The 23,953-nt window shown below is 45.1% G+C and overlaps 1 long non-coding RNA gene across 2 annotated transcripts in view; it reads left to right on the plus strand.

The window, feature by feature from the left end:
* LOC139111230 (uncharacterized) overlaps positions 1 to 23,953 on the plus strand; it is a 74,861-nt gene that overhangs the window by 36,138 nt on the left and 14,770 nt on the right. Inside the window, exon 5 of one of the 2 annotated variants that reach the window (XR_011547180.1) lies at positions 20,181 to 20,224. This is a non-coding gene — a long non-coding RNA (uncharacterized lncRNA). Of the gene's footprint in view, positions 1 to 20,180; positions 20,724 to 23,953 lie in introns of those variants that run through there. The other variant, XR_011547179.1, reaches the window with a different exon arrangement.

Here is a 23,953-nt window from a genome sequence, read left to right on the forward strand (position 1 = left end):
GTCGCGCCGAACGCAAATACGCCGTCAAACGTCCGGCACAATGGCATCCGAAAACACACCGTCGTAGGCGAGACCTAACGAGAATGGCTGAAAGACTGTTACGAAACTACTTCATTAACCCTCCCCTCAAAACGATCGCAAAGGTGTTTTTAACGCGACCCAGTCACGTGTACGTCGTTAAATTAGACCAAGCTCGATGACACTTTTTTCTTTGTGCACTCCTTGTATTTTCGTATATTTCAAATTCTATTCGTGGTCATTTTCAAACAGTCTACACTTTTGGATGTGAAAGATTGAACTAAATTTTGGAAAAAAAATTATTTAAAAAATATTAAAATTAAATTGACAACTTGGGACTAAAGTCTGAGCCACTCTCTGCCATCACTCAAGGCTCGATCTTATTAAAGAATAGAGATTTACTTTGCAAAATTATTAACACTTCTAAATTGCAAAGTTTCAAGAAACTGAGCTTCGGGAGTAAAATAAATCTTTGGTCTTGCGGCGTTTCTTAAAAGTAAAGCGGTATTGTATCAATAATTTAATACGTTACGTTCGCGATTTAATCGCGAGGGAATTTTTGTGACGTTTAAATGCACGCTACGTTTATGCACGGGACGCCGTGCCGGATTTGTGCCGGCTCGCAGGACGACGTTTACTTGAGCGCGGCTTTCCCGCGGTGGAAAACGCCGATCGATGCCGCGGACGGCCACCGATGAGCGAAAAGTAACGCCCGCGTGTGTAAACATCGTGTATCGTGCAAATTTATCGCGCCGATATTTTCATAATCCATCATTACGCCGTGGCAGACCATAATTTTATGGTAATGGCGCCGCATTAAATTTTCCCTGTGCAGAATCGACCGTGCGGAGCCGCGACCGCACGCAGTGCCAGCGGTGTGAGTTATTTCACGGTTGCTTGCTGCACGTTGCGCAACATACTCTTGTAATTATGCACCTATTTGAAGGTGAAAAATATTCCGGGACGTAGGACAGTGCAAAATCGGCGCGTCGCTTTGAAAAATGATCGAGACAGGCGATTCCGATTCGTTCGATTCTGATATCCTCCGTTTCCGAAAGGTTTCTTCCGACGTACACCTTTTCAACTTTCCGCGAACGATTAAAGCGATACGGAATTTCTTGGCCTGATTTTTTTTTTTTTTCAACATCCCGCCGGTATATCGCAGCCCTGATGCGAATAAATAAATCAGTGCCATATTGCGCGGAATCGAGCTTGGTCGAGATGCACCGGTTGATGTGAGTGTAACATACAGAGTGGTCAACACACAGGGTGTGCGTGAAACGGAACTTTCCCGTTAATCGCACGTTAGTCAAATGCATTTCGAAGTCAATTATCTCTTAATAAGTATTCAAACGAGACCCTACCGCTCTGCAGTTTTCGATGTTTCGATACCGTAGAGTTCACAATCAAACAAAGTAAAAAGTAAACCCCTATAAAAGAAATTACATCTCTAAAGTAAAAGAAAAAATTTTTTTTATTAACCAGCCAGGGATAAATGCTTGATCTTGATTTGTAAATTTTCGTAAATGTCAAATCGCTGGTTAACAGCGAGCTGAACGTCGGCGGGGAACCTGCGGACACCCTATATACCTACACACGGGCGGAATGTATCGCGGCAACTCGAAATTCGGAGATTATCCTGTTACGTACGCGTGCATTAGCGTGGAGCCGATAATGGCCGTAGCAAAAGCCCACCCTCTCCCCTCGCGAATTTGTAAAACTTTCCGCGCGTACGTCGCCGCCGCCGCACGCCCCGCGGGAAAATTTCTGGGCGCGAGTAACGGGCACACATATCGCAAATTGCACGCGTGCGATCATTGATTGACCGGCGGATTCGCTGGCGTTCGGCTGCAAATAAATAACGCTCGTTCGTTCGGCGCTCACTCGCCGGCGCGAGACTTGTTTATCGCCCGCGTACGAGCGGCATTTTCCGGAAAATAGCGGAAACGCTTATCGAAAACGCGCACCGCGTTTCATAATGCGAATGTCACTGGAAAATATTTGGCAACAGTTTCCGCATGCGGAGTGGCCGGCTCGAAATGGCCGAAAGCCCGAATCCATTGGAATTTTGCACGGATGGAAAATACACGACAATTCTGCCATAAGGCCGGGTCGCTTTTATTCCGCCGGCTCGCTCGATCCATTAAAGTTACGGTGATTTTAATCGATGTCTGATTAAAAAAAAAAAAAAAAGCAAAAAACCTAAAAAAATGGAAAAAAATTAACCTTTGACGAAGCCGAAGTTACCGCGACGAGCATTTCGAATATTCCTTTTCTTTTTTTTTTTTATAAAATCTTTTCAGTTTTCAAGAACAAACTATCAAACCAAATACTTAAAAAAATATTAAATAATATTAGAAAAAAAAGTTAATTATAAAACAAGCTCTGCCGTCTACTTTAACGCGTCTTCTCTTCGTTGTTAGACTCCGGACAATGTTCTGTCATCGTGAACGAGGTATCGGTATCCGAATAGCGTTGAAAGAACGTGGCGATAGTATCCTCAAATAAAGCCACATTTTCCCCGATCGCTACGAAGTATACACTAGCGGGCTGCTCAAGAGTACTCGTTCGGGCACGGGTACTTGAGGGTGAAACCGAGCGCGTGATCGAATGCGGTCGCGCCCGTGCCCTTGACGACACGCTGCGACCTGGAGAACACTCCTGCGGCGGGGCCGGCTCGAATACAAATCGGAAACAAATTCGGAGTCGAGTGGCCGCCGCGGTGCGCGTAATGACATTCGGCCGTGCGTAAAGCATCGCCGTCGGATTCAAAGTGTCTCTTCCCTCCACGTCCTGCCTTTCGGAGGGTCCGTCTCGAGAGGGCGAGCTTCCGAGCCGCGGGCGTGCAGCCTGAATGTCGAATTTCCGCAAACACCCCAGTGTATTAAGACGTTTACGTGCACCGCGCGCGCAGACTTCCCAAGACGAACGATGATCGATGACACGGTACGAATGAAGTAACGTGGCGTGAAATTTTCGGAAAATTTTCTTAATCGACTGACAATTTTTTTAATGTACAATTTTGCCCGGTAGATATTAACGCGAGGACGGAAACGCGGTTGCTTAATTAATTTTTTTTTTTCACGGCCAACGGGGACGCGTTTGCAAAATCGTAAGAATAGAACAAGCGATTGTTAAACGTAATTTGTTTTTTTTTTTCTAAAAAGAAAAGAAAGAAAAAAAAGAAAAGAAAAAAAAAATTAACCTCTGGAAGTTTAGTCCTGCGAAGATCGCACCTCTCGCGACCACCCCTCGCAAACGGGTTCCCGGGTTTCTCGGAAGTAATTAAAAAGAATTTGTGACGCGCGGCGCAACGTGAGATGCGACGGAGACGTTGCGAGCTGCAGCCGCACGGGTGGAATCGGCGTGCGGTCCAAGTCTCTCCTCGAGACGTTTCGAAAAGCGAGCAAAAGGGGCCAACGAACGCTACTTATACAATATGTACGCCGCGGCCTCTGTGTACGCCTCTACGTCGGTCGGTGTTTGCCGTGCGGCTCCCGGTAGCCGCGCGATCGAGGTGTCTTCGACGGTATTTCTTTTTCTTTACACACGCAACCGCGGGCACGCTCTCCTCCTACCGGCGTGTACTTTTCCACGCGCGCGAGCGTAACCGCGTGCCCGGCTAATGGACGCGCACTCGAGACCACTTTGGCCGCGGCAAACATCGACGACGTTTCTGAAAACCCATCCGCGCGACCGTCCGGCTACCTTGCACCGAAAACATTTTACGCTCCTCGAGAAACACCGAGCGATCCGGGAGGGCCCCGCGGCTGTTACGAGATGAGCAATGTAGAGTAGACGCGCTGGAGGTACGGACCCACTCACCGGTGAGTAACTTCTCGCGAACCTCTCGGCGATCTTCGAGACGGAAATACAGATAGTCCATTTCGCGCGAGAGAAACACATTTCGGTCGAATCTCGTTCAATCGTAACGTGCTTTATTACGAAAGGATAAGTATTATTTTTATTTATTATATTTTTCTTCGCGGCGAAGCCGCTCGCGATCGTGAGGAATAAAAAAAAAGAAAGAAAAACCCGCCGGTTCTTCATTGGCCAGAGGTTACGAGATTAGTAATGGGAGCTTGAGGGGTATGTTGTATAGTTGTTGCCAGACTCGGTTGCTACAATGAAACTTGATCGCTCGACTCGGGATCGAGGTGCCGGCCGCGTCCCCTGGGAAAATGGTCGCCGAGCTCCCAGCAAAATTCTACCCTCCGCGCACCCTCGGGGCATCCCTCGGCAACGAGCGTTTAGCCTACTAATACGTGCATTATCTCGCGATTCATTCCACTCGGTTATTATTAGAATTTTCCCGGCTTCTTACACCGCGCGACGCATCGCAATTATATTCATCGCGATCTCACGATTATTTTTATTACAATTTTTTTTTTCTTTTTTCGTTAACGTCACATTTTTTTTTTTTTTTTGCCAATGACGTTCGCAGTCAAATATCAATAAATATTTTATAAACCAACGTTAACAGATATTTATATAATACATAACTTTCGCGTAATACAACATTTATTATAGTTTATCATTTAATATATATAAATCTCGCATTAAACAATCATGCAATTTACTTCGATTATTTAAATCGCTACGCGATATACTCGGTTTAATCAATTTCATTGAATAATAATCGTCAGTATCATACCGTAAATCAGGCCCGACTGCCGTTCCTTCATTTTCTTCTCTTTTAACGACGAAAGATGATTAACACGTTTCAACGTTTTTACCGAATTTGTCAAAGTCACGACGGACGGAAGCTCGCTGCACCTGCCGCAGATGTGGCAAACTCGGGATATTTTTTTTTTTACGAACGATGACACTCGCTGCAATTTTACCGACGACTTTTTTTTTCTCGCACGCGCATCGTCGATAATTAATACAAAATGTATTCGGAGTGTATCCACGCGACTCGTACCCTTCCGCGCCGCGCCGTTCCTACCCGGACACATGCGAAACGAGAAAAATCTAATGACTTTATTCAACGTCACTGGGCCTGTAATTACCCGCAGGCTGGTACGCGGGAGGAAACGGCAACCCCCTGGCGATTAGCAGCCCCTCGGTGATTACCAAGTTAGCCTAAATAGGGTATAGTGTTTAGGGAGAGTCTACGTGGATCTAATGCTAATCGACGGTACTTACATATGGACGTAATCGACGGCATGTGGAGCGATATATCTTGAGGAAAATTATCGTGAAAAAAAAGAAAAAAGTTAGGTTTACGCGTGAGAGTTACAACAATATAGAGCACAAAGCTTTTCTCTGCGTATCTTCAAAATTGCGTCATTATTTGCGATTTTAAAGAAGCTTTTCTTTTTGATCACCATTGGGATAAAAAATAAATAATACTCGATGAATGCTTAAAGTTACAATTTTTTATTTTTTTATTTTCTTACATTTTATTTGAAGTATTACATTGTGCTTGATCCAGTTAAATAATTTCAATTCGTTTTCTTTGTAAATTTAATCTTAAATGAATACGAAAGAAGTTCTCCATCATTAAAAAGAAAGGCCGAAATTGAACTTTTACAAATTTCAACTCGTCCAAATCCGAGCAGTGGTTATCAAACAATTTGTCAACGCGCCGAGCCGCGTCGAGACGCGCCGAGGTTGTCGTAGCGGGAACCGAGAAAGAAGAAATGTGGGAAACCGGGTGGCTTGGCAGGGGAGAGACAGAGTATTCTCCGGTCGTTTGATATCCGTTCAGAAATTCCGCTCACGTGCAAGATGGCGGCTGCAGTTTGCCTCCGACGATCTCCCGTTTCACTCTTTCGCTCTGACTCCGTCGCACCTCCGCGCTTTCAGCCGCCTTCTCACTTTCGTCTCGCCCTTGCCCTTTACGGGACTACCCCTTGGCGGGATAACTGCCACGCCGCCGACGACGACGGCGGCCGAGGGTTGCCGTCGGCGACGCTCGACGTCGGTTAGGCATCCCAACAGTTTGACGACATGCCCATTACGTTGCTCGTTGCACCCCGCTGCCACTATTCGGCACGGCGACGTCCTGAGAAGCGCCCCTGACAAAGTGCCGCGCACGTGAGGGCACGAGGCCTCCTTGCCTCGCTCGTCCTCCCACCCCCTCTTCCCCTTCGTGCTTTTCCCTCAGAGCCTCTCCACCCCCGAACACAGGGTGGCACGACGGAGCTCTATTTGCCCGTCTTTGTAAAATAAACGCTCGCGGAGACGCCCCTGAATACTAATTCCGCACCGCAGACGTTCTGCAACCCTCCCTTTCGACGGCCACCCCCCCTTCGTCCCGCTTTGCTCTTCGGCTGATCACCGCCGAGTTACCGCGAGTCTCAATTTTCACCGGAGGAAACTCGTACCCGCCGGCGCTTTCCTTCTGCCGACAGAGGAAACAAAAGGGATCGAAGTGATAGAGATCGAAAACGGTGAATCAGCAGGTGTATACCGAAGTTTGAGACGTTGGTGATTTGAAGAGTGATTTACGTTTCTTGTACATCTTCTTTCGCGAGCTGAGTAGGCCGTTTCGAATTTGCTTGCAATATTAATATTATATCATTATAATATTAATATAATTTCATTACTATAATCACTACACGACATAAAATAATTACAAAAAGTCAACTTTTAATTTTTCTAAAACAAAAATTTAATTTTTTTACTGCTTAAAATTCAGAGATAAAATTTTATTCCCAATTTCCACGTAATTATAGGGGTTTTGTCTCAATTTTATCTAAATTTTCGTAACAGTCCGTCGCGCAGAAATGGCAGAGTTCAATTAGGCTGCCGTCCGGATAGATCTCTCTATCGAGGACGCGAGGTACGAGTGAGGAGCGGCTAAACGAAGATCTCGCGGCGGTTGTCGTCGAGGCGGGTGTCGTGTTTGCTCAAAACTTTAGGTCATCGCTTTGCCAGAGAGACCGATATATACGTATTCTAAGAGCCCGACAAATAGTACTCGAGTGAGCCACGAAAGGAGGCTGCTGGCTCTCTCGTATCGAGAGATCGCGGCCGCCGTCTCGAGAGGACACCAAAAAACGTACGCGCAAACTTCTCTCCCTCCCGTACTGTCGTCATCCTCCCTCTCGCTCCTTCTTTCTCCCTCGCGTATACGTCACTCTTTTCGCTTTCTCGCTCTCTCAATTTCTTCTCCTTCCTCGTTCCACCACGTAGGCTGATCTCGTTCGCTCGCTCTCTCTTTCTTCCGCTCGCCTCCCCTTTTCTCGAAACGAGCTCGTGAAAAGCTGAGATTAAACGAAGGCGCCTCCCGCGCCGTTCACGTTAAGAAGGATCAACGTTGACGGAACTAACCAGGCGAAAGAATTTCTAAAAGGACCTCGCGCGGGCCCTCAAAACTAATCCCATGTCGAAAAGAACACATATAAAGCGAGATAAAGACGTCGAAACCCCGCCGCGCTACAAATCGTGCAAACTGTCTCGTTGATTTGAACATTTTTCGCACTTCTTAACGCGTAAAGGCCCATTTAGAGATTTTTTTTTTCATGGAATACACGAATGACGATGAGCTTATTAACACCGGAAGAGAGCATCATGAAATAACATTGCACCTTTAGAAAAAGTAATTCCTCCTCTCAGATTTAAAAAGAAAACGTATAAAGTGCGTTAAAAAAAAAAAAAAATTAATTATACATATAGAAATAAAATAAAACGTTAAGATACAACATATAAAATAAAAAAATACTTAACACGATTAAGTATTTTAAAGTAACGTTAATTTTTTTAATTAAAATAAAATATTTCTGCGGATCAACTCGGTAGCGATCCCTCGACTGAACTTGCAGATTTTTTAACAAGTATTTATATACTAAGTTGATATACATTTTTTTTTTAATTCTGCCAATTTTGCAAGTTCGAATTAGGCGATAGTCGGCCGTCCATGAGGCGTATCCATATCCGTTATGTGCCATAAGGAATCGTTGCGAACGATGCTGCCGCGCGTGAATGACGATGGATGCTGCGAGCGATCGAGACGAGATTCGCTGCTATCTCGCCGTCATTCGCGCGCGACGCAACGCCGACGGCGATCTCTCTCCGGCTATACAACGCGATAATGATCGCGCGATGATGCCACACAGTGAACAGGTATGCGCCTCGTGCTTTGTTAGTTAAATAAACACCGAATGCCGGATGGTTCTCGGGCCTACAGTGGGCCCTTTGTGCCCGGCCAGCCTTTGCACCCCACAGGCCGCAAAGCGCCACAAAACAGCTTAGCGCCTGTCGATGATTGTTCTTGCGCTGCACGGCGCAGAGATTTGTAGATAAAGATTGGAGGATACGTCTCAATCGATCAATCCGGTCGGGTCGAAAGGGATTAAGACCCATTTACGCAGGCTTATCCCCATATTCGAGTAGAACGTGCTAATACATGCAGTTTATTTTTTCCCAAAAATAAGTCTTGTTTTTTTTTTAATTTTTTTTTTATTGTAATTAATAATAATTTTAAATTGCGTAGAATTGGAAATTAATTAAATATATATATTTGTAAATTCCGCTGATGTTCTGAAGTTTCGTCTAAGAGTTAAAGTGCCTGACATTTCCATAACAAGTTGGTTAAAATAACAAGATTTCTAGTTATATATTTTTTTTGATGGATTTGTATTCTTTTTTATTGTACGTTTTTTTTCTCCTTTCTTTTTGCAACGCTCTCAGGTCAGCTTTGTATCGATGTCAGACCGGGATCGTTACAATGAGACGAGAAGAAAATTCCAACTAATTCGAATAAGATAGTGCCCACTCGACCGGGTAATTTTGCGCGATGAGTCGGGAGATTTTATTTCAATTTCGGAACGGTATCTCGTCCTCTTCCACTTGTTTCTTCGAGTTTCTTTCTGATTGTACCAAAACTCTCTAAGCGTCGTAAACACTACTCGAGGTGCTTTTCCGTAAAGCCTATTAAACATGATTAAACATGACTCGAGAAATTTGGCTAACAACCAGCTGACAAATGTATATCAGTCTGCACAAAAATATTCTTGAAAATGTAAGAAACTATATTACATAATATATCAGTCACTAAGAATTGCATTAACATCTCTGTGCGTCTCTATCAAAAATCGCAATTTAATTAAAAATATTTTATACAAAGAAAACATTTCTGAAAAGGAGTCATATGTGAAAAATATAAAATCCATCTTGGCAAAAAATAAAAAAAAGAAAAAAAAGAAGATAACTTTTTTTGCACTTTTACAAAACAGTGAAGGACGCATTTTTCTTTAACTTACATATCAGTTTTTAATATACAGAAGTGCTTTTTATCATTTTTACGACTATTAAAAATATTTGCAATTCTTAGGCTGTACTGATATATATCCAGAAATATTATGAAAGCTGCAAAATTCTTGTCATTGTAATATCACAATGTAACTACATGATAAAGAAGAAACATGATGAACATACATGCTTAGGTCATCGGAGAAGTATGGTGAGACGTCAGTTTTGCAGACAGGTAAGCTCTACTACAGCGTGGACACAATGTGAGCCCACAGACCAGGGGCATCTCATTGTCCATTGTGGCGGTTAAGCTGTCTTAGCCACAATAGCACGCGGTAATTCAATTAGTCCCTTTAGTCCGGCTGGTATTTTTTCCCCCAAAGGATTTATCGCTAATCTCGTCGCCGTTATCGCGCATGATGGAACACGGAGATATAAAAATTTCCCCTTCTTAAAAAAAAAAGAAAAACATATATATATATATGTAATTGCGATAAAACGTTCATTTGCGTAATACCTACGCCTTTGTTCTTTATTCCGAATTAAATAATTGTACTTAATTTCTTAAATCTATCTCTAATTATCTGCATCCCATTTCTGATTCGCTACAATATTTATATTCACGGAATAATTTTATTTTAGCCAAGAAAAGTCTCGTTTCCTTATTAAATTACTTAAAAAGTTTAATAAATAAGCTGTTAAATAAAATTAATCGACACGATATCCGTTACTCCGAATAACACGATCTGTTCATTGATTGATCGTCTGATATCCCGAAGCGATATAGGTACCGTTTGGACGTTTGTCCTTGACAACCCATATTCTCGAAGTGATATTTCGCTTGGATATTCATCCCTGACCGTCCGGTTCCTCAAGGTGATGCTGCGCTTCATCGATATTCATCCTCGGCCGTGCACTTCCACTTCGATAACGTTAGAGTCCTTGCTAACGGCGTATTTAGCTACGCTGCCGGATTACGGTAAATATTATTCGAGACTCCGCGGATCGAAAGTGTCAAACGCGCGCGGCAATCGGAATCGAAGGACGTTCGCTCTCTGGCTTTCCATAAAAATGCATCGGCGCGGAGATTTCGCGGCTTCGGCCCGGAACGAAGTGGGAACGTGTCCACCGATAATTCCCGTTCACTCGATAACGAAGGCGGTTAAGACTACGGAGCACGTGTACATTAAATTATTAGCTTTTGTGCATGTGAAATGACGCGCGTTCGATCATAATGGTTGGCGCGCGGTGCACTCTCAGATATTTGCCATTCCGTTTCTTCCGCGCGTGTCGAAATGAAAAAACCCACCGCGCATTCCGAATATAACGGACGTCCGACGCATGTATATTAAAAAAGATGTATATGACGCGGTGTCCTATATGCATAAGCGAAATACGCGCGTGCATGTGTGTTGTGATATATCGAGGAGAACGAACGCCACCCATAAATCCACTGTTCGTTGAATGCAGCCATACGTCGTCGCGGTTTTAATCAACGCCGTTGCAAATCCTCTCGTCGCCGGCTCTTTCAATCTCCCTCTCTCTCCCTCTCACCCTTTCTGTTTTTTTTTATTCGTCGTCCATCGAGACCTTTTCTCTCTCTCTCTCTCTCGCTGTCTCTGTCTGTCGCTCTCTCTGTCTCTCTCTTTTTTTTTTTTTTTTTTAATTTCATTAGCGAACAGCAGACGGATTATACGAACCAGGCAAAATCTCTCTTTGGGATTACGAAAGCTCGGAAAAACTGCAGAAAATGCGAGAAATAGCGTCGCGACCGCCTAAAATGCGGTCCGGCCGACGACAAGGCGCCGTTTTTATTTGATACCTGCAAACAAGTCAAGAAATGTGACAGATCATCCGGCGGGTGACGGAGAGCAAACTTTGGTGTCGCCAAGGAGATATAAAGGCAGTAGCTAATTAGTCAGAAAACGAAAGAGGAATTCGTTCGATTTAGAAAATATGTAAAGGCTATTTATTATTAACGCTATCTAATTTTGATCATATATTTAAATTACAAGCGACAATAAAATAAATATTAAATTTTTTTTTAAATAAAAAAGAAGAAATTTAAATAATACCAAATGTACGATTTTGTACAAATAATTTTGAAAACGAATCCAAGCGTTTAATACTTAAAAAAAAAAAAAAAAAAATACCGCGTAGTTACGATTTAATGTCTAAGAAAATATATAAGTGCAATTTAAAGAAAGAGAGGTGGAGAATGGGGTTTTGTAGAAGCTCCAGCGACGGGCGCTTTTTGTGAGGACGACGTAGCGCCTCGTAGCTTGTAGAATTACAGTGATTACGCTCGCTGTAAAGAAGCAAGAAGAGAAAGGCATACAGCAAACTCACTCTGAAAATTAGCACGTTTTCCCAAGCGTACTGCTCTAAATAACAGCGCGCTCACCATTAGTCGCAAATAGAAGACATGGCTTTAATAGTGCTCGCGTGCTGCACTCCGTCTCTGTGAAAGCTCATGCTTAAACGTAAGCTCGACCGAACTATGCTAAAGTTAAAAATTATTAAAAATCGATAAATCACGTATACTGTACAGTTTAGAATTAACTTCAATGATATATTTCATGTAATTCTTACAGCTTGCTATATGTATATTTTTTTGTCTACGTGTAAATTGGAATTATTCAATTACTTATGGCAATTGTTTCTATAGTGAATTAAAAAAATTTTTTCACCCCGGCTTTACTTCAAAATTACATTAGGGTCGATTATGCTGGTTATTCAGGATTTCGTAGAACTCGCATAGATAATGTCGATGTAATTTAGGTCTTTCGAATAATCGCCCATCCGCCCGGATGTGTTTGGCGTTTTCGCGATCGCGATCGCCATCTCGCGCGCTGACCGCTTCGGTCTGGGGAAAAGGGGGATGACGACCGGCGGCAAGCCTCGGCAATCTCTCGGACTTTTTTCCACTTCCAGTCGACAGAGAGACGTAAATATGGCGGGCGAGGTTTCATCCCTCGGTGCGCGCCTGTGGCGGTGGCAGCGGTGGCGGCAGCTGCCCCGCCCAGCCTGGTATTCCACCCCCTCGGCAAAAATAAAGGAACAAACGCCGCGGCACACAATCGTCGAAACATTTTTGACGCTCGCTCTCGCGCGCGCGAGATCGACAGCACGGCTGGGGGATAAAAGGGAGAGAAACGGGTGGCGGTGGATGTACCGCGGTACGGAGGAGCGCAGCGAGAGGATGATCGCGAAAGGTGAGGAGGACGGCGAGGGGGAATCGGAGAGAAAGCGAGGAGAAGAGGAGTGAAGGGGGAGGAGAGAGTGGCCGCGAGAGGGAGAGACGGAGAGAAAACGCGGCTGGAAGCGAGAAAGATGCGAGCTTTCGGATCGGAGGAAGTCGACGAGCAAGTGACGGGGGGGAGGAAGAGGGGCCGAGGATAAGAGGGAGGGAAGGAGGGAGTTGGATGTTCGAACGAACGCAATTTGCATGATTTTGCATGTTTTAGCGCGCCCCGGCGCTGCGCCCATCGGGTTTCAGCTGTCTGCCTACGTTTTCTGCTTGCTTTTCTGGCTATATGGCATGGCCGGCACGCGGGTGGTAGGATTCGAAGGGCGGCGGGGCTTAGAACGACGCGGAGGAGTGAAACGGAGACAGAAGTTGCCGAGGGAGATAGCGGCGCCGACGCGACGCGAAAGGAAATTATTTTGCTTGGTTTTTCTCAACGTGAAGGTGCTCGTTGGCGGATAGAGAGAAAGAGAGAGAGAGAGAAAAAAATGAACAGAGAGAATAAGTATATGAAAGAGAAAGATAGAGCAAGCTGTCGGATTATTAACAAGTTGGTACTTTGGCCGTTCTTCAGCCTCTCGCACGGTGCAAAATAAAATTCAATATTTAGCTCGTTAAAAAAAAATATTAAACACAATGTACACGCGTTATTCTCACGTGCTCCGTTGCAATGAACGCGAATCAATGCCGCAATCAATACTGCCGCGCGTTTGGTAACGCAGCTGCGTCTTTACGCGTGCATAGCGGCGCCGATCCTCGATGTGAATGACACTTCGGCCGCGCCTTTATCAGTCAGCGAGTTGCGAGAGCCCGGTGCGAAATATGTACATACATACGGTGTCCTGGAGCCGCCGGTGCCGCCGCCGGCATCAGGCAAAATAAAAAAAAAAAGGGAAAGAAAAAAAAAAAGAACAAGTCACCACCGGCGCGGTGTACGACCCGGTATCACTCCTCGCCACACTTGGTAAGGCCCGTTCCGGCTCTCTCTCATCGCAACAATGGGCCAATAGCGAGCCGATAATGAGCGACCATTGTCACATCCCTGAATCCGCACACGCGGATCGCGTACGACCGCGATCGGGATGGTGGCGCGAAAAGGGGTGAAACGCGGTGGCGGCGCGGGCAGGACGTCATTACAGGTAATCGCGCAAATCACGCGCGATCCGTCCTATCTGCGATCCAGAAAATCGACCCTCGGTCCTTCCCGGCGGCCGGCGGACTCTTTCCGGTCCGCTCTTCTCCATTTCCTCCTCTAAAGAATCGGCCAATTCCCGCCGATGCCGGTAAGCCGTATTCCAATTAGCGATTCGCCCCAAACGCGCTCGCAAATCGCGGTCAACATTGTCGGCAACAACGAGGCAGAGTCCCACTCTGTGGGAGATTCGAAATATCGTGTATCGTGAAAATAATTCTGCAATAGTTTGAACGAAATAATGTTAAGAAAGTTAAGAATATTTGTCCCGCAATTTTTAAAGTTATTTTAAATTATTTTATAATTAATAAAAGGACACTAGTAATCTTTTTTTATTTTTTTTTATTTTTGTGCATGCTCGACATTCCATGAGAATATACATTTAATGTTCTATTGAGAGTCCTGCATTTTAGGAATTTGAGATAAACGTTCTAAAATATGCCGAATACTATTTTAAATATTATATAATAAGAAAACAGATTATTTTCGTTTTCATAAAAGAGCATATTCTAGTTTCGGCTTTCCTCAGGTACATAATTCCTTTCTTCCTATCCCTGGATCGACACGTTAGTAAAAGTCCTGGTAGGAAAAGTAATCTCAAAAAAAAAAAAAAAATGTTAAACGTTTAATAAAGCCAGATCTAAAACATTCAAGACGGAAACTCCAACATCAAGCTGTCAGGTAGTTACAAATCTTCTGTAATTAGTTTGCAAATACTAACAAAGCCTTATCTACGATTTAACGCGTAATCCTGGCAGGGTAGGATTTAGCTAAGAAAAGAATTCGAAAAATAAATTAGAACTTTTACTTCAAAGAATGATTTGGAATTATCCTAAAACTATTACAGTCTTGCTTTATCGGCTTTACTTAATCGCCCACATTCAAGCCTTTTACTTAATCGCAACAACTTATAGTTTTCTTTCGGAAACTTTAAGGCACTGCTCAATGCTGAATATTTACGGCAAACACGTTCATGATTTATCAAAATTCCATTGTTACTTTCCGTGAAATAAATCCCTCTGGATTTTTAACGCGCGACGCTTCGATTCGTTTTCGTTTCGTTAACATTTCGAGTGAATTGCCTGCCGCGATATGCTTTTAATTCTAAATTGAAAGCGGATTGTTTCGCGAATCATTAGTGAAATCGCTCTGGCGCGATCGCGATTGAGCTGTATTCATCATTCGTGATTAGTCGGCGCGTTGTCAGACGGCAAATAACGGCCGGCCAATCATTAGAACTCTCGTACCGCGCCGGAGGCGATTCGTTTCGAAAGGTCACTCGCAATTAGACAAGTTTATAGTAACCAAGCTGTGGAGTATCTACTTGGACGAAATCTTCAATGTACGTATACAAGGCGTTTAAAGTCTTCGTGAAAAGGTTAGCTTTCTCGCGCTTTCGTCCCCTAATTTGGCGATCTCGAGCGGTCATTACCGCGGCCGTATCGCGCGGGGAAAGGGTTAATGACGAGCGCGTTGGACGCGAGCGCGAGGAAGGTGGCCGTGATCTTTTATCCGCGGCACTCCCTGCCTCCCTTTTTTTTTTTTTTTTTTTTCTCCACTCGCCCCCTCGCCTCGCCGTTCCGTATCTCACCGCGCTCAGAAACCGAGGATGACTTGCACCCGTGAGGAGCGGCGAAATAGAGGTGTCTGAGATGAGAGGGCGGCGCGTTGCGTTTATTTATCCTGCCCGTTCTCCGAGAGAGCCGCGCTCCTGCCCTCTCCGTCCATCTTCCTCGGCGTTCTTCTCCACCTCGCCCCCTGCTTTCGCCTCTTTTCGTCTCTCCGTCACCTTTTCTTTTCTTTTGCTACTCTCGTGACAGTCCTCTTCGAGCTCTCGCCCGATACAACTTCTCTCTGTCCTCCTCCGTTCTGCCTTTCCCTCCCGCCGCCCCGCACGCTCTTTCTTTCCGTCGATCTCTTCTCGCCGAAGAGAGAAAACTCTCCGCAGTATAAATCCTTTGCTTTTCCAGCGCGATGACAGCAAATATATACATTCGCCCTTTCCGCTCGCGTCGCAGACGCGGGCCGATCTTTCACCCTTTCGACTTTCACGTCATTTCCTCCTTATCCGTCCGGGCCTCGCTCGGTCCCCCTCATTTTCTCTCTGTTTCTCGCCGGGTTTCGATACGTTCCCTCCCCCTCCCCCGCTTCCTCGCCTTTCACGTCGATGGTGAGTTCCTATCTTTTTTTCTGCGGCCTTTTGATCGCGGCCGCCGTGCGTGAGCGCGGCATCCTCGTGAGCGTGGATGCTTCATTGCCGCGCGAGCTTCTTTTCTTCTCGCCTCTCGATCGCGCCGGCCGAGCTTTCGACCTTGCGACTCGCCTGTCGGGCCGAAGCCTATAATCACCGACCGATGCCGCCGTCACCGTAAAACCCATAGGCGCGGCTTCCGACTGGCCACCATCGGCCGGCAACGGCCGATGCTGATGGCACCGGCATTCCCGCGGTATCCCGCCGGAGCGACGCGCTTCCCCGTCAAGACTATAAAATACGAATCGACTAGTGTATTGCCCCGTCGACGTCATTCGCACGCGGTAGGAACGCGTACGCCGCCGATGGAACGATAACTAACAAGTGCCGCGGTAATTGCGGCGAATGCGCGCGCTAGGTTCTCCGCGCGAGTTTTACAATAATGTCAACGATTACCGGATAGACGCCAATAACTTTCAATTAAGTTTCCGTCGCTGGTCCGCCGGGAAAGGCTAGTAATTATCGTGGGGTCACCGCGCGATAAATGGCCGCACGCGGTGGGCCATTTATGTCGCGGGGTGCCTCGGGTAAAAAAGACGCGCGATACTTGACACCCTCGACAGCCGGCTCGTGAAAAATCAAGACGCGAGGGAGTTCCGAAAGGAGACGTCTTCATGTTTCAACGAAAGAGATACTTAAGCACTCTAAGAATAAATTAACCTTAAGAGTACTCGTCTAAGATCCTACTAAAAGTTTCACAAATTGAAAGAAAGACGAAAAAAAGAAAAAAGAAGAAGAAAAACTTTCGAGGCACACGTTACTGTTTTTAATCATAAATTATTAAAGATCGTTAAAAACACCGGGACGTTCTTTTTCTCTTGCCCGTGAGCTCGCCCGTGAAACCCAGTTATATTTTTTAGTAAGATCGTACTTTGCTTAATTGCAAAGCCGATAAATAAAAAATTACCCGGGACCAAGAGATCCGAAGGAAATTCCATCCACTCCGATTAATCGCACGCGGCCGGGGATAGCTGTAATTTAACTTTCGATTCGTACCGCAGGGTGTTCGATAAGTAGGTCGAGGAGAAGACCGCTGTTACGACGACGGCGTTCCTCCCGGTCCCTCCTCCCGGGGAAGAGCGAAAAAAACGCGATGCGCCAACTGTGGTCTCCGGTCGCTTTTAATTAAAACATTCCTCGGATGCGCATCGCGGGCACGGTCGCCGGGAAAATGAGCGAAAAGTGCAGGGAGGGTGGGACGGTTTGAAGGGAGAAAAGCGGAGGAAAAAGGGAGGGTGGAGATCGTCGGCCAATTATCTGCTTCGATACGATCTTCCGCGTCTTTAGTCTCGCTCGAGTCGAATGGGCGACGACCGGTTAAGCTCCCGCGGGGGCCCCCGGGGGAAATAAAGCTCGCCCGGGTTTCCTCTCGTTATTATACACACGCGCCCGCCGCGGAACTGCGGCTATCTCTGCGATCTTTGGTCCTTTGAGAGCCACAAGCCCACCCCTCGCGTAATATGCCTAAGGAACTGGCGCGGCTTTGCTAAATTAATTCCACGAGCTTGGCGGCGCGCTCTCCCTCCGCGGACTCTCGGGAGATGCTCGCAATCGCGAGCTACAAGTAAATACACCCCCGCGAACTGTAAGAGAGAAAAGGATTGCGCTCCTTAAAAATTACTTATCTCAAAATGTTTTATATTATAGTCGGGAGTAAATAAAAATAAATTTAAGTATAATATATATATAATATATCTAATTTTGATTAATATAAAATTGCAGCGTTTCAATGGTATTAATAATCCACCTACTAATTTATTACACTCCGATATTGAAACGTATTTGCCTTTCGAATCGATACGTATTCCGTTCGCTGCAAGAAATAGAAAGTTGTAATTCGACCGGCTGAAATTACATAATCTATCGACGCTCTTTCCCAGGACAATTAGCTCCCGGTGAACTGAGCGATCGATGAGGAATCGTGCGAATTTACGGTCGGCGATCTTCGAAATGGTAATTTCGTTCTTTCGAAGCGGGCGTCGTCAATCGCGCGTTTACCCGGGGGGGGGAGGGTGGCGGCGAGCTCGGGGGAGGAGGAGGACAACGCGCTTGTGCGTGGTTACACCCAGAAACGCGCCTGCCTATCGGCAGGGCAGCGTAAAGACTCGTGAAAGCTTCCGGAGAGACAAATTGGCGTGAAAACGCATTTCGGGGGTGGAAACGTCGACACGGGGGTTTACGATAGGGATGGGGCGAGGCGAGGGGGGAATATCTACCACCTCGCCTCCGCCTCCCCCCGCCTCGTGCTGTTCGGTAATGTCAAACATTTAGGTCGGGGCGTTCGACTAAATACATTCACTCGTCGCGGTCCTATCATTCCGTGCGACCGCTCGCGAAGAATAGCGTGATAATGAGTGGGACATAATATATTTTATAGGGCACCTATACAGCCGTTCGATCCGTGACGCAAACTACTTCGATCTTTCACGGCTGGTCCTTTCCTTTTTTTTTTTTTTTTTTCTTTCAAGTAATTACTTGCAAAAGTGTCATATGTTTGCGAGCGAGCTTTTGAGAAACGGTGCAATTGTAGGTATAATGTGAGGATTGGCATTCAGAACTTTCATGTTATCTCTGCATTATGTTTAAGTAAATCTTACATTCATTGAGTTTCTTTACTTATGTATAATGTCAGGATAGAATTTATATTCTTGCTCTCTATCTTCCGAGGGAAAAATCTCAAGAAGGCATTTTCCGATGCGAGAGATTACCCTTTATAATTTCTTCAATATCGCGGGTCTATACCGATTCGCGTAATTTCTATCTAATTTCGCGGCATCTCGAAGCTACAAATTTGCATCCCGATGCGATTATTTCTTACACTAGCGCTTAGGTTTATTCTGCGTGCAATCAGCGTCGCATTTCATGTTTGACTTGGAAGATTACGTTATTAAAGTAAATAATATTCAACGATCGAAACTTTAGGTGAATATTTTACATAAATAAAATATTATCAATCATACAGCTCGTGTTTATTTAAAATGCAACGTTCTTTATTCATTTCGATTTAAATCGCTAATAATATACATTTATTATTCCATTGATTACAACTAAATTATTATTTGCGGATCCATTTGTTCTTAATAAACTAAATATTAAATAATACGTATAAGAGCGAACGCGTGTCACTAGATTTGTTCCGTCGAGCGTTCAAATTACTCAATCAAGACAACAGCGGAGCTTATCGGAAGTGGGCCGAGTTATCGAAGTAAGGCATCGGCGATTATTCGTTCAATAAACGTCGAACGACGTGTCGTACGGGAGGTGGATCGAGTAAGTGACACGGAAAGCGTGTCCTCTTATCTGGGGAACAGGTGCGGGCCGAGCCGAGCGGAGTGGAGTCGCGGCAAGTGCGGGCTCACGAGAGCTACGACGAACGGGGGGGTACGCGCCGGTAGCTCGGGCATTCGTCGGGGTCGGGTCCGCTCGCTGACTCTACCTCTCGCAGCAGCCATTAGTCGCACCCTGCAAATTGAGTGGCGCCTGCTAGATACGCGCCTGATTCCATTAAAGACATCAAACGGGCAAAAATTACATCAGCAGCCACCCTCCATTCTACGCGCCGCTGTATTAACCTGCCTGCATGGCAGCCAGGCGTCCTCGTCGTACATGCACCGACACACGCTCGCGTACGCGCACACGGGTGCACGCTTGTCCTCTGTCTTCGTCATTGGATCTCGCCAGTTTGCACCAATGTTCCCGCACCTCGCCCTCCCTCACCCCCCCCCTCCCCTCTCCCTTCCTCCCGCCGGCTGTTTCTCTCTATTTTCCTCCAGCGCGAGGGAGAGAGCTTCTGTCTTGTAAAACCAGCGCGAGGCGCGCTTAAACGCTACCGGAGGTAGCAGTTTTTACCCTTTTTCGATGGGGTATCGCTGGCCGGCTGCAAGCGGTGATGAAAAATCTTTTCAACAACGGCCAATCGCCTCTGAAGCAGGCCGGGTCGGCGTTAAAACCCTTTGCGGTGTAGCGATCGCCAGTGATTGGTACCACCGTCGACTCGAACGCGCTTTTAGACTTTGTCCGCGTCGGTTGCGTTGTCAAATTATTGCGGCGCTTATTATTCCACCGGAGCTTTTCAAAGAGATCGCTTGGAGGAAATTACCTCACCCTTTAGAGTATCCATTTAACTCTACACTTTTTTTTTCTACTTCTATTTATTTAATTATCTCTTTTATTTTATGAATTTTCCTTTTTATACTCAATATTTGTAAAAAATTGTCTACATTAATATGTTTTAACATGTCTACATTAATATGTTTTATTTTATGTTACAGTCACCGGCAAAATTCCATAACTCCGCTGAAGCTCATGCAGACTGGTAAGTCGCATGTTTTTTTTATTCGTAGTTCGTAATTGACACTTATAAAAAATAGCGCGCATGGTTTTTTCTACTAATAAAAAAAAGCGATGTAAAGATATCAATATTGAACAAGAATTAGGTACATTAAACGACAGATGTAAAAAAAGAAAACAGAAAAAGAAATGCAGACCATTATGATCAACAATTTCGCTTTCCGACGAAAGAATAAACGGGAAATTTCCCTTATATAAATCGCGTCCGATGCATTATGTCGAGCCGATGAAACCGCTCGTCATATTGTCAAGCGATTCGATATCCAGTCTGGCTATAGTAATTAAAAAATCTTTTTTACGAACAGTAAGGCTGCAGTGGTTAGGGGGACCGGATTAATAAAGATAAATGTGAGCTCTTCCGTTAATTTTTATAATATCGATTGTCAGCTTAACCCTTTCGAGACACGTGTATCTTAACTAGATTCAATGTCCCGTCGAAATTCACGCCGATGCGTCGAACGAAACTTCACTCTACAATGCAACAATAAAAAAAAAATAATAATAATAAAATAAAAAAAAGAAAAGAACCACGAAATATTTATATATATTTAATCAAATTTATATTAATATTAATTCAACGCTATTATAAAGCTGCCGGGAAATTTTTAGACAAGTATGTAAGGAGAGAGAGGCCGCGAAGGAAATCACTGGGTCGATAAGTTTGCGGCGGTAATTCGTGCGCATTTACGCAGCTGCGCCGTGGACGAGAGAATGTATCCCTTTTTCCTCCCTTTTTTTTTTTTTTCGTTTTTATTTTTTTTATTTTTTTTCGACGCAATTTCCTACACGGAACAACCCAGCCGACGCGCAGCGTCGCGTCGCACCGCGGCGCGGAGAAAGAGCCTGCCAAATCTAATTCCCGCCTCGTTTTATTTGATCATATTTTACATCGGCTTTTGACGCCGCCCTCGGAAGGCACGCTTTTAAAATACATTACACGTTGCATCGCACTGGCGCGCACCGCTGCGCGATAAATACGCTCTACGTTTGAGCAATCATTCTCGCGGCTCTCCCATTAGTCGCGCCCTAACGATATTATCTTCCGTGCCCCCTTGCAGCACGTCGCGCGCAACGTGAAAATCTTAGGGCGAAATTAGCGACCGACTGACCATTGATACAACGATTACGGTACGTAGTCTGAAATCTGAAGGGCACTTTATTTCACAAAATCAAATGCATTAACTCGTAAAAAGAAAAAAAAAAAATAAATCCCAAAAAACGTGATCTTCAAAGATTACTTTGTTTCATTTTTAAAAATTAAACTTAAAATTAAAAAACACTCGGTGTTTAAAAGAAATCACATCGTTTATAATAAAAAATATTAGAACTCGCAAAAAAAATTAAACGTCTCAGCGGTAATTAATCAGTGAATACCAATTTACTGTTTTCCAAATAATAATTACACCCTCGAAGTTTTGCATTTTTTTTTTCTTTTTTTTTTTTAACATTTCTTTCAGTCCCGTGAAGGTTTCCATTTTTCAAATCTTTCCACGTCATCTCGGGGGGCGATCTGACGCTCGACAATGCGGTGTAGAGAATGCGTTTGCGGTGTGAGGCAAAAATAATATTTTATTCATACGCCGTAGACATGACTTTCCTCGCTTCCCGGTGCCTCGAGCGAAATAATGTCTGGGGACCAGCGGACCGACCGATCGACCGATCCTTGCATGCCGGGGTTATACGGTAGGAGGCGGCCGGCCCGGTTGCACGGCGCTCCCGCGAACCTCCTTAGAAGAACGGGATGTGTGCACGTGCACGCGTGTGTTTGTGCGATGCGCGCGCCCGGGAGTAAAGCCCGCGGGATGCCGGAGGACGCCAGACGCGAGAGGAAAAGAGGCCGCGGAGGACGGTGGCGAAAGAGAGCACGGGCGCGCGCGGGGAACAACGGGCTACAAAATGCCCCCGTCGTTTTGTACACATTTGCATACCGTGTTCCACGTGTGCGTGGCGACGCGTGAAATACAAGCCACCCTTTCCTCTCTCCCCCCGTTACCCCGCCTGCCGCCGCTTCTCGTCCTGCGTGCGTGTACACCGGGGTTCTCGCGACGTGCCGCGTCTCGTCCGCATTTCGCTTCGAGTTCGAGGAAGTTACCCTGTATTCGAGAAATACCCTCTATTCATTACCCATGTAACTAACAGAAGTCAAAAATAGGGAAAGCCGCGTTACATATGAAGCTCTGCAGTTTGGTTTATACCGTTGCGTTGCATTTGATTTATATTCCGGGATTAAAAGGAAGCAAAGTCAAAGTAATTATCGCGTAATGTTAGTGTACGGTTGAAAGGTATAAAATTAAGCGCGCCTTTTTTTGTATAAAGCATAGAGAGAACTTTTAAGTTTGAAGAATTTTATCTGCTTCTAAAAACGGGTATTCCGGAGATTTAAGAAGACTCGGAAAACGTTTTTCTTTAAGAAACATTTTTTTTTTTTTTTTTTTTTTCTAGAAAATTTCTGTATACTTTAATCGTTATTTGAAGAGAAAGAATTTATTGAAAAAAAAAATTAAATAAAAAAAGTTCTCTTCTTTTTTTTTTTTCTTCGATATACTTCAAATACCTTTTACGGTATTAATTAAAAGCGGAATTAAAGATCAAAGTGTACGCGCATCGATGTCTGTCGTTAAACAAGTTGCGGCTTTATTGGATGCTATTGCAGCCACTTTCAGGAACTTCGACGTCGAAATAAAGTCCTGTCTTAGACAAAATCGTACGATTAAAATATAAGGAGACCGCTCGTTTCAACCCCCCTTGTACGATCGGTTGCGCCTCGGGTTCTAGCTCGCCGCGTCGTTAACGCGATCCGTCGTGAAACTCGGCGAAATAAGTAAATTAAATCGTTTCGGGCCGATGGCGCGGCCGCGTAGCTCCGTCGGATGGCAGCCGGGAGACGGGAGAACGCTCTGCAACGTCGACGTCTTCCGGTACCGAGAGAGGAACTCGCTAACGAGCGGGGAGGAGACACAGCTTAGAGAGACGTTCCGCAGGAACGAAAACGACGGCGGACAGGAGCGGAAACAATTAAATACTCGTGCCCGAGTGGTTGCATTGTTCCGTTCGTAGTCCGGGGTCCGCGATTTGTAGATCTCTCCACCGTGGCACGGAGCTCGGGCTCGCTCGCACGAGGTACGCCGTGTTGACTCTCGGGGGTACTTTATTGGACCGATGCGCGGCTTTGCTAGGGGCGCCCACCTCGTTGCACGCGCGAGACTAATTTGTCCGTTGCGTCGCGTGAGAATTTCGCCTGATAGACGAACGAGATGTACTTTGAGAGCTTTTCGCCCAATTGGATTAATAAAAAGAATCCCGGCCTTAGAATCACGGCCCGTTTTTTATAATCGTGATCGCAATAGCGAGTAATGTTTTTTTTCTTAAAAATAAAATTGTGAGTTCTCTTTTAATGCCGGAATTAAATTAATTTTTTTTTTTAACGTTGTTAAGTAGATTGTATGTATGCGTATTGTTTTTAGGAATGTTTGGGGAGGGATATTTATTAAGCCTCTCGAGAAATCGTACCTTGACGAATGATGTTAGATCGTATCGGGGATCGAGATTTACGCATTGTTGGCGCCACGTGCTATTACGCTTGAAAAATAGGGTACACTCACGATAAATTGTAACAGTAATCGTGAATCATTAACAAAGTGTACAAAGCTCTAGATACATATTGGCATTGCCGCATTTATCTTTTTGTCGGGTT

This window comes from Cardiocondyla obscurior, linkage group LG23 (genome assembly GCF_019399895.1).
Source record: "Cardiocondyla obscurior isolate alpha-2009 linkage group LG23, Cobs3.1, whole genome shotgun sequence".
NCBI classification, from domain to species: domain Eukaryota; kingdom Metazoa; phylum Arthropoda; class Insecta; order Hymenoptera; family Formicidae; genus Cardiocondyla; species Cardiocondyla obscurior.